At 43.2% G+C, this 17,114-nt stretch overlaps 1 protein-coding gene across 5 annotated transcripts in view; it reads left to right on the top strand.

Annotated features, from left to right (window-relative positions):
* Positions 1-17,114, top strand: part of LOC142564684 (DDB1- and CUL4-associated factor 11) — a 118,372-nt gene that overhangs the window by 22,262 nt on the left and 78,996 nt on the right. The window contains exon 1 of one of the 5 annotated variants that reach the window (XM_075675838.1): positions 7,908-8,009. The exons of the other annotated variants lie outside the window; for them this stretch is intronic. The gene's annotated coding sequence lies outside the window, so the exon portion shown is untranslated. Of the gene's footprint in view, positions 1-7,907; positions 8,010-17,114 lie in introns of those variants that run through there. 5 annotated transcript variants of the gene reach the window in all.

Consider the following 17,114-nt stretch of genomic DNA (forward strand, 5'->3'; position numbering starts at 1 on the left):
TCTGGGCATAGAGGAATCGAGGGTAATGTGCTTACCGATGAAACCACCGCATCAGTAACAACAAAATATAGTAATTCCTCTATTTATTTATTTGTTTATTTATTTATTAAAGAAATACTTTCAGGGCCCAGAGGCACTACAGCAAGGAGATGGGGGGGGGGGGGAAATAGCAAGAAGTGCAGCTAACAAAAAAGTGTGTGTGTGTGTATATATATATATATATGTTATTACCAGGCACCTTGTAAAGTGATCTTGAATTCGGGGTCATCAGCTGGCGATTGTGGAGGGAAGGTGGTTCCATGCGACGCTTGTTCTAGAAACAAGAGTCATTATGCAATTTTGTGCAACAAGACAGTAGACCCAACTTGAAGCGATCATCGGTCCTTGAAGATATATAATGATGTGGATGAAACAGGACGTCCTTCAAATTGTTGTTACAATAATAGATCTCGTAAAAAAGGCTAAGGCGAGATAACTTTCGACAAACGAAAGGTCAGGCAAGTTTAGGGTTTTCTTAATAGATGTGATACTGGCATGACGTGAATAATTCGATGCAAGATGAAACATGCTGAGCTATTCTGAATGGCTTCAAGAGTTTGAATGAGTGTAGTCTGAGGAGGATCCCATATGGTGCATGTGTACTCTAATTAGAGCATACCAAGGTTTTGTAAAGTGTTAACTTCAGGGACGATGGGGCATCAAAACGCTTCAATGCAGATAACCAAGCATGCAACTCGCATTGTTAGTTACATATTCGACATGTGTATTCCATGAAAGATTAGAAGAAATGTGAGCACCAAGGTATCTATTACTGTCAACAGATGGTAATGGAAAAATACTGAAGGAGTAAGTATGCGGACAGTGGTTAGTGGCGTGGCGAGGAACTTGCATGCTTTTACATTTAGTTGTATTAAATGTCATGAGCCATTTACTGTGCCATTCAAGTACCCTAGCTACGTTGCACTGCAGATTGAGTTAATCGGCATGGTTAGTAATTTTCTGGTAAACTACACAGTCATCTGCAAACAGTCGGACAGTTGAAGAAGAAAGGCAAGTAGGAGGGTCATTAATATAAATCAAGAAAAGCAGAGGGTCCAAGATGGACCCTTGTGGGACACCAGATGTTATGGCTGAAGTAAGTGAACAAAAGTCATTAGCCATCGCATACTGACTACGGTTAGAGAAATTCCTTAATCCATGCAAGTACACTGGGGTCTGTGTTAAGTTGATTAAGCTTGAAGATAAGTACATCTTGTGAGACGGAGTCAAATGCTTTAGCAAAATCGAAATATATGCAATCACTATCAAAGTCATGATCCACGTTAATAAACTAGTCGTTTGTAAAACATAGCAATTGCATTTCGCACGAAACCGCTTTACGGAATCCATGCTGATAAATACTGAAGAAGGAATCGGCCTTAAGGAATTCAATGAGGTGCGAGTATATTAAATGTTCTGGGCATGGGCAGGGCATGTAATGAGGAGGGAAGATAACCGATGGTCATCAAGGGTTATGAACTGGATTCCAAGAGGAGGAAAGCATAGCAGGGGGCGGCAGGAACTTAGGGGAGCGGATGAGATTAAGAAGTTTGCAGGGACAACATGGCCACAATTAGCACATGACCAGGGTAGTTGCAAAAGTATGAGAGAGGCCTTTGCCCTGCAGTGGGCGTAGCCAAGCTGATGATGATGCTATTATATGTTCTAGGATTTTTACTGGAATGGGTGTTAATGATATGGGACCATAATTATTGGGGAAATATACATCACCAGATTTATGCACAGGAGCCACCTTCCCTATCAGAGGGCAGTGTAGACGTGTAATGACTGTTCAAAAATCTTTGACAATATCAATGAAGAAAAAACTTACGTACACTTCAGCATTTTTGACGAGATACAATCTGGACTGGCTGATGAAGACACTTTTAAATTGACAATCAGCCTTTCGACACAAACTGCATCAGTAGTGATGGAATCCACTAATAAGAAGTTGGTTTTTGGTATATGTGGAAATTCTGTGGGTGGGTGCTCTTATGAATATGAGCAACAAACAATGGCCTTCAGTTCCCTATTCATTCCAGTAACGTATGCTTTACCGTAGTCTTGCGTTACCCTAGTTTTTTTTTTTTTTTCTTATGGGAAACCTCTGCTCATTATTGAAGGATGGGGCCGTCAGCAACACTGTTGATGGACAGCCCCTAATCGCTGGATCCGTAGGTTGTACCTACATGCCAGGCCGAGCAATAAACTGCACAAAAAGCAAGAGCTGGTTTTTGAGCGCCTGCATGGATGCCGCTCCACCGTGCCCACTGAAGGGGCATAGGATTTCCAATGTCCTTGCATCCTCTCGCGTCACTGCAGTCGCCAGCAGTGTTGTCAACTTGCTGACCATGGAAGGGATGCCACCGTTCAAGCAGGGCTGATGACACGACGCATTATTGAAGATCTTGGCCATCAGCAACACTGTTGATGGACAGCCGCTAATCACTTTATCCGTAGGTTGTAGCCATGTGCAGGCCGAATGATAAACTGCACAAAAAGTAAGATAGGGTTTTTGAGTGACTGCATGGCTGCCACTACACCGTGCCCACTCAAGCTGTCCCTGCCATAGACTTGAAAATAGTTCTTACGGAAACACTTTGGAAACTATTGGCAACACCTATGGAATACAGAAACATCTAATAAGCTGCATGTCATTAAACCACAGTTAGGAAACTGGCTATCTATATCCAATATACGATGAACCAATGTCAACATCTCGCAACTTAGAATCGGCCACACGTATGGCACACACTCGTACTTGCTGACTGGTGATGAGCCACCTACCTGTGGTAAATGTGGCATGACATTGACTGTCCTTGTTTTGCTGGAATGTCGTGAATTAGAGGCTCGCAGAAAAAAAAAGAAATTTTGTTTACCACACCGTCAACAAGTTCCACTACATCCAGCAATGTTCCTAGGCAATGACCCACTCTTTGACAGCCAACTAGTCTTAGCTTTTTTAAAGAATGTTGGTGTACTACTACATGTTATACACCCAAGCAATCCATAGCACAGCCTCTTATCAGAAGCTGCTGCTGTAATAATAGTATTTAGAGCACATGCTTCCTGGTCCTCGCACTCAAAAGCCCGGATGAGGCATCAATGCTACATGCATATGCTTACAGTTTTAATCTTAAGATCGCTTCACAACATATATTTTATGTACTAGAAGGGAAACTTAGGTGCGTTGGTGATAATTCATGTTTCTAAAAGTAACAGTGCTAAACGGACAAGGACTTAAGCAAAGACAACTCGACTGTTGTGTTCTTCTTCGCCCAAGACCTTGTCCGTTTAGTGCTGTTACTTTTCGAAACAAGGATATATTTTATGGCCATAGAACGCTTCACATGTCATTGTCATGTTTTAGTACATATATTTTACGCATTTATGCAGCAACTGATTTTAGTCCCCTTTACAGCCATATTACGTCCTTGACTTCGTGAACCATTGTTAACTCATTGCATCATGTGTTTGATGCTCTTTGGTTAGAACTGGCCTTTGCACCATAAAAACCTAATAATCAAGTTGCATAATGAAATGTATTTCACACTACATGAAACACTGCGCAAAGACTCAACTAATGAATTAAAAGAACAGCTGCAGAAATCATTTAATGAATGAAAGAGTCGCACTAAGTGCTCCACATGCACGTGTCTCTGTGAACAAAAGTACTATGCGAGAAATATTTAACTGTCATATACAGTAGACTTGCAATAATTCAAAATACTAGCTTATTCAAATATTGAAAGAGTAGTAGCAATCAGGGCGAGGTGGTATTTATTCTTCAAGAGGCATCTAAATTGGATGACAATGTAGAGGAGGAAGACGAGACATATGCAAAAAAAAGCATTTTTCCTGTGTTTGCTGTGTAGCTTGTCATCTGTTTTATCTACTTTGTCTAGAATAATTGTCAAACTTTTGGTTGGTATGTCTTGTTCTCAATGAACTTCGAAGTCAATTAAAAAGTGACAAAAGTGAATTTCAGTTTTGTATGTATCTTGTACACCATGTCACATAGCTCACTAATGTACCACTCTGCCAGGATTAAAAGCTCTTAAATCTATTTATAAAATGCAGCTGGTAGCTTCATCGGTTCTCACCACAACTTGGTAACACGCATTTTGTTGCTTTATACCTCACAATTTCGTTGACCATACAAAAATTCATTCACTCGTGTTTCATTCTGTTCTCAAAGCAAGAGTGCTTATTTCGTTTATATCTGTGAGGCTCATGTAAATATGCAAAAACGAGTTGTATAACCAAACCTCTCAAGTGACATGTTGATGGAAGACTTCATACAAACGTCCACCTTGGTTGCTTTCAGTTTAATCTCATGCGTCATGTGATTGGTGCCATAGATGGTGCTTCGAATGCGCGCTCAAAAACCTGCATTTGTTTGCACTAGAAAGAAATAGTTTTCGAGCAAATGTCTTCCCTGGTATCCATAAAATGACAGTCCACCTCTGACACTGGCATCCTGTCTCAACGAAAGAGCCCTCTGCTGAGTGCTTTCATATGCAGTGGTCCCCTCCCCTATTTCCATTTTGTGCGATGCTAGCTGGCTGGCCAACAATAAGATTTTGTCTTAACGACACTGTTTAGACTGCTTTGTCTAAAATTGTAGAACAATTTATGGTTCAGTGTGAAGTCTTTACAGCAGATAAATAGTACTCAGATATACATGGAAATGCCTTGCCAAGGAAATTGGGAGTATGGGTAACAGTTTCAATAGTGGCAACCTTGTTTTCAGCCGCCATGTTTGTGACATATGGGGCACGGATCATGTCTAAAAAATACAGTGAAACACCGTCCAGCATCCAAAATAAGAACTTTGTACTCTCACAATTTGCACAGCCCGATAAAACAGCTTTGAACTTTTATATGCCACAGAACTTGACAGTTCAAGAGAAGGGCAGAGAACCCCACAGGGGCATCTGCGTCAGCAGGCATTTGGTGTGTTGGTGTCACTCCCGGACTGACCCATCTGGGAGCAGAGCTGGACAAAAATACTTTGCAATTGTGTCATGATAAGATACAAGATTTTATTTATTTATTTATTTATTTATTTATTTATTTATTTACAATACTGCCAGTCTCTACTGAGACCATAGCAGATGGGCACTATATATATGTACAGTGCTCACAGAATGAAACATGACACGGAGAATTTAGTAGAACCCTGCATAATGTGCAAAGTACGCGAGAGGCATTATGTCATGTCGCAAGGAATTTGATCACCGAAGGTGACAAGGACTTCGAAGTAGGTGTATGCGCCAGAACAATGCCTCCTTTACTAGATGCCTGCCGCGTTGTCCGGTAGCTCGGTTCCGGGCCCTCTCCCTTTTCTCTCCTCTGCGAAAAGGCAGCGAGCGCCTGTCATGGCGAACGCCTGCAACTTGCAATCACGTGCTGCAGCCTCTGAGATTAACGAGGCATCTGTTACTGTCTCGGAGGCCTGCGATAATGCCTGCTAACAGACGCCCGCGCAATAACGCGCCAGCGGATGCATTCAGCCGCCGCTGCCACATCCGCCGGAAGTTGAAAAGGCAACGAGCACCCCCTCACGGAATTTATGCTGAACTAACTTCAATTAAGGGAACCACCACTACAATGGGAAAGCGAGCAACGCGGCGGGCATCTAGTAAAGGAGGCATTGGCCAGAATTACGTCGTTGTGACACAAACTGCAGCCAGTGGAAACGAAAGTATGTGCATTATTTAGCCCTAAATTGACGCGAGAACTACATGTATAACATCAGCTTTGCACTTCACACATAAACAATTTACACTACATAATACATACACCAAATACAAGTACATACTAATTTCCAAAATAGAATAAAATGGCAATTTAGGCATTCTATGCTGCATACACGACTACTTACACAGGGTACAATTACACTGTGGTTTGCATGATCTAATAATAGCACTAGCAATTTTAACCTGCTAGGAAATTTTTTCAATTTTTAATTCAAACTGAGACAGTGACTCAGCGTTAGTGGTGAGAGGCGTCAACATATCCATTCACAGATGGCAACCGGAAAAAAGGAATATTTAAACACATCATTGTTACATTTATGCTCTACTAAGGTTTTTGTGTGTTTGTGCCTGGTAGGTCATGTTTGTGAATAAGAAATGTAATTTGAAATGTCAATTTTGAAATAATTATGCAGGAGTTGATAAAGAAATTTCAAACGTGCCTGTTTCGCTCATAGTTCGAGCGTAAGGAGCCCAGAAATAGCTAGAAGGTTAGAGGAAGAGTCTTTCCATCTAAATTTGTTATGGATAAATCAAATGGCCTTCCTTTGTACTGTTTATATTTTCTTTATGTTAGTCTCGGGGGGGTATGAGGAAACCATACAGCATTTCCGTATTCGAGGATCGGCCTAAAGAATGTTTTGTACGCTAGGAGTTTTGTTGACAAGGGTGCAAGTTGAAGTGATCTGCAAAGAAAAAATAACTTTTGCATAGCAGATGAAGTAATGTGATGAATATGCTCATCCCACCTTAGGTCTGACGTAATTGTTAAGCCTAGATATTTATATTTCTGTACTTTAGTCAAAGCTGTACCATTTATGGCGTAGCAAAGTCTGAAGGTTCTTTTTTCCTTGTTGTAGATTTTTTTATATTTATTATCGTCGGCCAGTCTGAGCACCATTCTGTAATAGTACTAAGTGATTTGTTAAGGGAGTAGTGGTCTTCATCATTTTTTATTTCTCTATAAATGGTACAGTCATCCGTGAATAACCTTATTTTACAGTCTATGTTAGTGGTTATATCATTAATATACACGAGAAATAACAAGGGCCCAAGCACAGAGCCCTGGGGCACTACTGATGTAACTGGTACTATATCTGATGTTGTATGTTCGAAAATAACAGACTGACACCTATTAAACAAAAACCCACGAACCCAAGCAACAATTTCTTCGTCTCTGATAATGTTTTTTAGTTTAGTTATTAGCTTGGTGTGACAAACACAATCAAACTCTTTAGAAAAATCAAGTAGGATTATGTACGTTTGGCCGTGATTGTCAATACCCAGCGAGAGATTGTGTATGACTTCGGTTAATTGAGTTATGGTCGATAAACCCCTGCAAAAACCATGCTGGTTAGGGGGACAGGATGCCTTCATATTAAAAAAAAAGTTAAATGTTTTAGAATTATATGTTCGAGTAGTTTGCATGCAGGGCTCATTAACGATATTGGTCTGAAATTTGATTCAACAGATTTATCTCCTGATTTGTAGATCGGAATAATTTTAGCTTTTTTCCAATCTTTGGGTAGTTTTGATGTTGAAAGGGATTTACGGAAAATAAGGCCGAGGTATCTGCTACACCACTGTGCGTACTTTTTAAGAAATTGGTTGGGTATATTGTCCGGACCACATGCTTTTTTAGTCTCTAGGGCAAGAAGAAGGTTAAGAACACCAGTGTCTGTGATAACAAGTGGGTTGATAGTGGAAACAGTCCATGGAACTAAGTCCAGCATGACGCCATTATCTTTTGTGAAGACCGAAGGAAAGAATTGGTTATATCTGTTGGCTTTATCGGCTTTTTCACTTGACGAGAGCCGAGTTGCGAGTGTGCTTTTTCGGCGAAAGTGGTTCCAGAATCTATGTGGGTTGTTCTTTATAAAGCTGGGGAGTACAGTGTTGAAGTAGTGGTGTTTCGCTTCTTTGAATTTCTGTTTGGAATTTTTTGCTGCAAGCGCTAGCCTAGGGGTCTTAGATGGGGTATTGCCTGTTGCCTTGCTAACTTTGCATGACCTTTTGAGTTGGCATTTTGCATGTATTATTTCCTGAGTAATCCACAGGTTATTTTTTCAATGTTTTTTTTTCGATTTAACAGGAATAAAATGTGTTACACAGTGGAACACTATGTCTTTAAAACGCATCCAGACAACATTTACATCAGTCAAAGGATCTGAAGCCATTGCTGAAAACTCTTGGAATTCGTGAGCTAAATAGGTTTGTATGTGGGCGTCGTCTGCTTTGTCGAAATTGATTATAGCTTGGGCTGCAGTTTGCACTGATGTTTTGTAATCTAGAGGTAAAATACACATCAGAATATTGTGATCGGATATTCCTTCTATTACTTCTACCTTCACTTGTTCTAAGAGAAAATTACTACTTAGCAAGATCAGGTCAAGTATACTCCGAGACTCGTTTTGCATCCTTGTGGAGCATTCCACAATTTGGCGAAAGTTAAAGGTCAACATCATATCGAGAAGGGCTTCTGAAGCCTTTGTTGTGTACTGCATGGTAGACCAGTTAAGGTCGGAAATGTTAAAATCACCCATAAGAATAACACAACAATTTCGAGCATGTTGCTGCAAATATTCTTGTATGGCAATTATGCATTCGTGTCCATATACAGGGCTTCGATATAGGCAGCCAACAACTATACTTGTGCCTTTAGTGTTAATCTTACAAAAGATTGCTTCAGCATCAGCTACCTCTGGAAGAATGACCAGTGGGATTGATATCTTTATTGCTAACGTCACGCCTCCACCACGTGATTGCCTGTCTTTCCGAACCAGTATGTAGTTTGGGGGGAGTGACTTCATGACTTGAGACAGACAACGATAACCATGTTTTGGTGACTGCCACTATATCTGGTTCACGATCGAGCAATAAGTTTTCAAATGGCTGTACCTTATTTAAGATACTTCGAGCGTTGACATTTAACATTATTTTTTCTTGCGCTGGTATTGGTGTGTTGCCGGGCGGTTTACTTCGTTTTTTCTTTTTTTCACGTACGCATTCTTTTTTTGCTCCATTATGTCATGCTTCTTTATTTCTACCCTGTCATTCTTTTCATCATCCCAGATGAAAACACGGTTGTTAATGAATAGTTTGTTGTAAGCTAACGACACCTTGTCTTTATTTTTGCGGTTTTGCTTAGCACTGTCCCAGAGTTTTTTTTTTTTTTTCGGGTCTCTCTAAGTTTTCGCGAAAAATCTTCCCCTATCGAGAGATCTGAGTACCTCAGTTTAAAGCCGTTTTTTAGTATGGCACTTTTATCTCTTGCGTCTAGTAATTTAAATATGACTGGCTTCGTCTTGTTCGGTCCTAGTGTTCCTATGTGATGTATGCGCTCAATGGCCACAGGTTTGAGTTCAAGGATTTTTTCGATTATTTCCTCATTTACGGCCTCTTCCAGTGCTTCGCTTGTTTCTTTTCCATTTCTGGTAGGCCACAAACAATTAGGTTTGACCTCTTGCTGCAGTTTTCTAGGTCGTCTATTTTTTCCTCAAGACTCTTAATTACCTTATTCATACAAGCCATTTCTGTGTGAGATGCGGTGACTTCATCTTCAAGTTTCCTAATGACGTCAAGCTTGCTATCTGTATCTGCTAGTCGCTTTTCTTTGATATCTTTAATGTCGGAAGCAATTTCGGTAAGTTGTTTGGCGATTTCCTCGAGGTCAGGGCCATGGTTGCTTTCAATATCTCCGCCCATCAACAATAACTTCTTAAAATATGTCATGCATGATTCACACACAGCCATATACTGCCATGGGAATGGCAACATCAGCAAGAAACGGTCACTTGAACGGATGCATTTCCCAAACTGCTTTCTCACCTGCAAAATGTAGATGAACGGGCAATTTGTGAACCGCATGTTGACGGTGCCACTGTGCTCAGTGACAGGGGGTCCCTTGTGGAATGCATATGTAGCCGCGGATTTTGCAGACTCTGGGTAGCGCTCTACATCAGATGGGTAGGCGCATGTGCCGGTAAGCTGATGCAGCTGATAGTTGAAGATCTGTGTTGGCAGCGTCGTTGCGTAGTCATTCCTTGCATGCCGGTCCAGCACAGTCGCAGTGGTCCCGGTAATTCCGAGGCGCAAATCGCCTGCGCCGAGCAGCAGGCTGAAGACGACCTGCAAAATGTAGACAAACGGGCAATTTGTGAACCGCATGTCGACGGTGCCACAGTGCCCAGTCTCGGACAACAATACCTGGACAAGCATTTTAGATACAGATACAAGATACTACCACAATTATTGTGTCCGATATGATACTTTCCATTTGTATATTAAGATACTTCGATACTTTTGCACGTCTTACTATAGATGTGTTATTATTTAGCATCAAATGCGTATGCACAAAAATGTTTGCTTGGAAATTTCTAAATTCTGACCAACCTTGTTTCATATGAATGAAATGTCTGTTAGTATCAAAATTTTTGTCTTTCTTGCTCAAAGTATAATATTTTCATTCAGGAACAATTTATTGGGGTTGCTTTAGCTGCTTAACATGAAAGCTCTTTATATACTGAGCTCTCAGTGGCTGCTGCTTGTCGCTTTTGTAATTGATGGGAGTCGCTGCTCTGCTATCTGACCAGCTAACGGGTCACCATCTAATTACAAGAATGTCAATAAGAAGCCTCTGCACGATGGCACAAATACTGCTGTGGAGTTATACCGTGTCCGTAAATGTATTACCGTTTACGCATGTAACATAGTCCTAAAAATTGCTTTTGGTGCTTGCAAGCAACAATCGCGTACACAAAATAGCCGCCTTATGCACAAATCTCCCAGAAGCAGCGCCATCCATGCTTTGGTTCACAAAAGTCAAACTTACATCCACGAGATCCTTCAAATCGCTGATGTGTGAAAGCCACTAGACGCAAGGCAACACCATTCTTGCATGCTTCAGACTTTATAACAAGAGAAACTTCAATGACTAGATGCAAGGCAACCCCATTCTTGCATGTTTCAGACTATGTAACGAGAGAAACTTGAATGACACTATAGCAGCATCAGAATTTGCGCGAAAGACACCACACGCATTGGCCTACGCAGCACAATGCAGTGGCTATGAGCTGGTGTCATGGCACTGACACAACTAAAAACAAAAAAATCAAAACCAAAGGTCGGCTGTGCGCAGACGTTCACATGCTTGTTTTTGTCGAGATCGTGCGAGTGCCACCACGTGACTCTTCTCCACCAACAGGGATGCAACAGGGACGTGCCTGCTCTGGCTGGAGGACTCTGGCTGAAAAATAAAAGAATGTTGCTGCCTTTAGTTTTATTCAGGTAACTTAGTGGCAGCAGTATAAGTTTGAGAAGCAGAGTTAGCCAACATTTATAGTTTGGCACGGTGATTTTACGACAGCAGTGTCTGTATCTTAAGGTACACAATACATTGTCATGTATCAGAAATACTGATACTGATACACGTCTTGCCAGGCGTATCATGATAGAGATACAAGATACCCAAAGAGTATCCAAGATAGTATCTAAGATAAATGTATCTTCGATACTGCCCAGCGCTGTCCGGTAGGAATCTGTAGTTTCCTTTTCCTATAGTTTCCTTTTCCTACCCTTCTCACGGCCTTAGTCTTCCTGTCTCACTTTCTGTCTTTCCTGTCTTCTCCTCTCTTCTATTTTACTTCTGATCTTCTTGGCAACAAGGATATGAGTAGTCAACCTAGGTCAGGTTACATTTGGTTATAGTGGTGACTTACAGCTGGCATCTATAGGACCTGTGTTTACAGGCCCTGCAACATCCCCTTGTAGGGCTCCCCAGTGGGTGCCTTTGCGTTGCTGTCGAAGACTACACATTCATCTCTGGCTAGTTCCTTCCCCCCACTCCTTGATCACCCTCGCAAAAGAGGGCACACCAATGAAGTCTTCCAGTCTTTTGGTCTACAAAAACAATCGTTCCCCTGTTTCCTTGTCATTCATTCTGAAAAACCAGACAAACCAGTGTGAACAACTTCACCATTCCTTGTTTCGAAGTCTCTTACTGAAATTTTTGGTACAAGTTGTAAAGCTAGGATGGCAAGCGGCGATCTCCTCTTGGAGCTCCGCGACCAGAAACAGTATGAAAAATTGCCTAATCTAGTGTCATTTGGGGATGCCCAAGTAACAGTAACTCCGCACCGTACTATGAATACAACCCGTGGCAGTGTCTCAGATGATGATCTGTTAGAGCTGACTGAAGCTGAACTCCTAGAGGGCTTCAGTGAGCAGAACGGCATCAACATTAAACGAATTAAGATGAGGCGTGACAGAAAGGGAATCCAGACCAAGCATCAGATACTTAGCTTCAGCTCAAGTGTTGTGCCCAAGTCCATCAAGGCCAGGTACTATCGCGCTCAGTATGAGCTATACCACGCCAGCGCGTGGCCTAGCGCTCTGCAAGGTTGTACAGTGGCGCCGGTTGTGCCGTGTTTTCGAGCTATCTGGAGAGGGTGTAGCTGTTCCAGCAAGCGCGCTGGTACCCCTCGTCCCCGTTTATCTGAAGGAAACCTTAACTGTTTCCTGTTCACTTTGACTTCGCTGAAGCAGAAACTGCAAGATCATGCAGCACTTTTGCCAGCGACCAGACGTGGCGTGCGAAGGTTACCAAAGACAGCGCTTTCTTCGTACAAGAAGGGCTGTGCGTTTAGACATGATTTTAGCACTGATAATCGCGCCTCAGTGTCCAGCGTAAAGGCGGAAGTAGCCACAACGTGGGTCATGTATTGTTTTCGACATAGTGTTAGCATAGCCCCGGTGCTAATGCGGCAACGCGTTGACATTGCTGCCACCGCCATTCTCCGTACTGTAGCAACATTTCACATTTGGCCGGAGCAGCCTACTTCGTTCATTTGCCGCTACTCCTAGGGCCATGCGTCGTCTTCATAAACTTCCCACCGTGCGTGATGGCTTCAGAACACACCGCGCCTTCTTGAGATGCATTAAATGGTTCTGAAATTTTTCAGTGCACTGTCACTATGGCTGCAAAACCCGATTTCGCCGATCATTACCGGTATTACCAGAATACACTAATTTCCAGTCAGCTCATCGAGAAGATACTTTTCCTGGATACATAAACGCAAGGTCATGTGCAGGTTATTTTTGTCTAGGGTACTTAATTGCCTTTCCGAAAAGTCGTGTGCTTTGGTTTGGTTTATGGGGTTTAACGTCCCAAAGTGACTCAGGCTGAGAGGTGCCGTAGTCGAGAGCTCCGGAAATTTTGACCACCTGGGGTTCTTTAAAGGGACACTAAAGGTTACCAGAAACTCAAGTTAAAGTGGTAGAGCAACGTTCTAGAACGTCTAAGGCGTCAATATAATCGCGAACAGAGCTTTAGTAACCGAGAAATTGAGGTAAATGCATGACACGATTTGAGACCCCCCAGCGACATTCCGGTACTAGCCCGATGACGAAAGGACTCCTCATAATTTGTGTTACTAATACTCAACTACTCGTATTAAAAATATCATTTCATTCGATTATAAGACGGAAGAAAATGCTACTTGTCTACTTCTATTCGATTCTAAGAAAAAATAACATTTTGACGTTACCCTTCAGTAATATGGGTGTTCGAAAGGTTTCGTTTTCGCTCGACTCTGCGCGCTCAACTCTGCGCCGCGCACGCTTTGGAGTTTCAGTAGTTTCGTTATCGCGTCGTGCTGTGAGGGTTCTGCTGGCTCGCGAAACTTTCATTTGGAACAAGCAGCGAGAATGCCACGTCCATGTGATGTCGTGGGAAGCCCCAGAGCTCGTTGGTTTCCCGCTCCGGAGAGCCGGTGTCGAGGCCGCCGTCGTAGTACGCAACGACGCCGGCAGTGCGAGCCCTCAGCAGCAGGTCGCGCTCGTCGGTGCTCAAATCGCTGAAGTTGAGCCCACCATCGCGAGCCAATTTGTCGGTTTCAGGGTCCATTGCGACAAGCGTCGAAGTTAGCATCATAGAATGAAGTACCAGCTTATGGGCGTCTTGCGCTGGAGTTTGAGGTATAGTAGCGGCACCTGGTGGCGGTGCGGGAAACGACATCTGGGTCGTGCCAGCTTGGGTCGTATTGAGCCCTGGCTGTGGCGAAACACGTTTCTAGGCCGAGTTTTGCGTCGATTCGCACATTTTTATGCCCTGTTGCGAGTGCGAAAAGGCTCGTCGCTTCTCATAGACCACGCCGACTACGCTGCGAGCTCGCCGCAGCCTATAGTTTAACGAAAACTGACTCTCCGTGTGCCGTGGGACGTAATGTGGGACGTAATTCGTTTCTCCTTCCGCTAGCCACCATACTCCCGCTTTCGCTCTGCTGTCGGCTCTGTCTTGGCTCTGTTTCTGGCCGCGCGTTCGTGTTTTGCGCAGAAAAGCTGTAGCGCCGTCTGCGGACACCGTTCTACTCACCGATGGCGCAACGTCACTATGAGACCATGATGTCAGTACTCCTCGATCGGAGGGCGGGCGATTTGAACTGCGCTAGAGGTACGCGGACGCTTCAGAACGCATTTTCTCTTAAAATAAGTCTCTCCTTGGCACGAAACAAGCGTTTCGAGGTTTCTGTGATGGTATTTCAACAGTCCACGTTGACTTAATAGTAACCTTTAGTGTCCCTTTAACGTGCACTGACATGAAAGAGTCGTGTGATCAGTCAAAGATATATTCAGCCCAAATAAAAAAAAATTGGCACGCTAAGACAGCTTGGGTGCTGTAAATGCTAAAACCTGAGATGAATTAAGAAGTCGATCACTGTTGGGCACCCGGGACATTTTGCGAGCTGACGAACGTATTCCTTTTTATCAATCTGACACACCAGATAACACCCACTGTGCGGACCAACTCTGGCCCGATTACGAAGTTTGGGCGTCGACCTACGGCTACAGTTATCATTTTCGAAACAAACATCAAAACCAGCCTAAACGAGGGTGAAGGGGAAAGCAAGCAAGTGGAGGTGATGCGAGCTTGCTGGAACAGCTACACCCTCTGCAGATAGCTCGAAAGCCCGCCACTATCGGGGCCAGTGTACGACCATACCGAGCGCACGGCCATGTGCTCGCGCGGTGTAGCTCATACTGAGCGCGATAGTACATCAATGTTCGTGTCAGGCCATACGTGCCACATCCCCTTAGATGTTCCAAATGCCAGCGTTTCGGCCACAGTTCACAGAACTGCCGAGGCCACCAAACTTGTACAAGATGCAGTGCTCATTAACACGCCTCAGAATCTTGTGAAAACTCTCTCTACTGTGTAAACTGTGATGGGGAGCATGCCGCATGCCCAGCGTCGTGCCCATCCTAAAAGAAGAAAAGGAAATTAAGGGAAAATTAAAGGAAAATATAACTTTCAAGGAGGCACTCAGGCAGGTATCCTACCTGCTCAAGAACAGCTTTGTCGATGTGATGCATCTGGGGACAGCGACACAACAGCTTACAGCAGCTCTCCAGCTCACACACAATGAGCCGGCGGTGATGCCATGTGCCCCTTTGGCAGCTGCAGCCAGCGCTGCTGCACTGTCCCAGAAGAAGGGGCTATCGACTTCTGGGTTGGTGGCTTCCAGGGTATTGTCTGCCGAGGCGAAGCCTTCGAGGCAAACAAACCACTTGAAAGAGCGGGTGTTTAGCGCCCCTGAAGAGGCGATGGACATGTCTTCTAGCTGGACGGTGCAGCAAGTGCCTATGGAGTGGTGGGAATCTCTCGACCACTCCAAAAAAGGAGAAACCCCGCATTTTACAGGGCCCGAAAAGGACTCTGTAGGTTCACTCTGCTTTCACATATTAGGCACACAGCACCATCCTCTTCTGCAATATGGACACACAGATATTACAGTGGAATGTCAGGGGACTTCTGTGCAATTTAGATGATGTTAAAGAACTTCTTCATAAACGAAGTACAAAAGTGCTGTAGCACCAGGAAACACAATTAAAATCTACACACACAAACTTTCTTACACACTATGTCATTTTTCTGGAAAGACCGCAATGAGGCTACCATCTCGTCCAGCAATGTACCCATAGTCATCGACAAGAGTGTTGCTTGCCAACACTTGCCCCTTCAGACACTCCTTGAAGGCAGAGTCAATTCGGGCAATCTTTTTTAATAGACTGGTCACTGTATGTTTATATACATACCCCCAAACTATCATCTTGGAAAAGGCAATTATACTATAACCTCACTGATCAGCTTCTGGACCCCTACATACTCATGGGTGATTTTAATGCCCACAACATGATGTGGGGAGACTCATGATGCGACACAAAAGGTCGATTCATTTAAAATTTTCTTCTGGCCTCTAGTGCCTGCCTGCTTATTAAGGAGGAGCCGTCCTATTACAGTGCCCAACACAACTCGTATTCATTGATAGATCTAGCAATTGGTTCAGCCTCTCTTCTGTCCTACCTGGATTGGAACCTCATCAATAATCTTCCTGGAAGTGACCACTTAACTGTAACATTAAACTTAATAATTAAACACAGCATGACAACCCTCCCCATATTCTTCGATGGAAATTAAGTTTGGCTGACTGGAAATATTTTAAAGTATCAACTTATTTACCACAAGATTTTACAAACAATTGCAGTATATATGATGCTGTTGCACAGTTCACTGCTTCTATTATTGATGAAGCCGAAAAGTCTATCCCATAAATTAATGGTGGTTCACTTACAAGACGTGTTCCCTGGTGGAGCGAAGACTGTACCGAGGCGCAAAGGAGGCAAAATAATGCATGGGGTGTATTGCGTAGATTGCCAAATGCAGAAAATCTCATTCAATTTAAAAACAATAAATCACAGGGAAAGCAGACCCAGCATCAGGCAAAGAGAGAAATCTGGGTTAGGTTCTTCTCGAGTATAGATTCATACACACAGGAGGCAAATTGTGGAATGGCTTGAAAATGCTAAAAGGGCAGCTAATCCATCCGTTGCCTCTGGAGAACGACCCTGCAAGACCAGGCAGACTCTCTTGGGGAGCACTTTGAGCATGTGTCAAGCTCAATCCATTCACATTCCTTCCTTAAATATAAACAAATAGAAGAATGTAAGCCAATCATATGTAACTGTCATCAGAACGAACCGTGTAATTGTCTTTTCAGTATTGCCAAGTTGAGAGCTGCCTTGATCACATGCAAGAGCTCCACACCACACACCGGAACCTGACAGTCATGTATGACATAGTTAAGAATGCACACGCCAATATACAACTGACACTACTCGCACTTTTCAACACTGTTTGGGCTGCTGGATACCTTCCGTCCACATGGAAAGAAGTGATTGTGGCCCCTATTTTGAAGCAGGGTAAATACCCTTCCTCGGTGGCAAGTTACTGCTTGATAGCTCTCACAAGTTGCCTTTGTA

This window comes from Dermacentor variabilis, chromosome 1 (genome assembly GCF_050947875.1).
Source record: "Dermacentor variabilis isolate Ectoservices chromosome 1, ASM5094787v1, whole genome shotgun sequence".
Classification (NCBI taxonomy): domain Eukaryota; kingdom Metazoa; phylum Arthropoda; class Arachnida; order Ixodida; family Ixodidae; genus Dermacentor; species Dermacentor variabilis.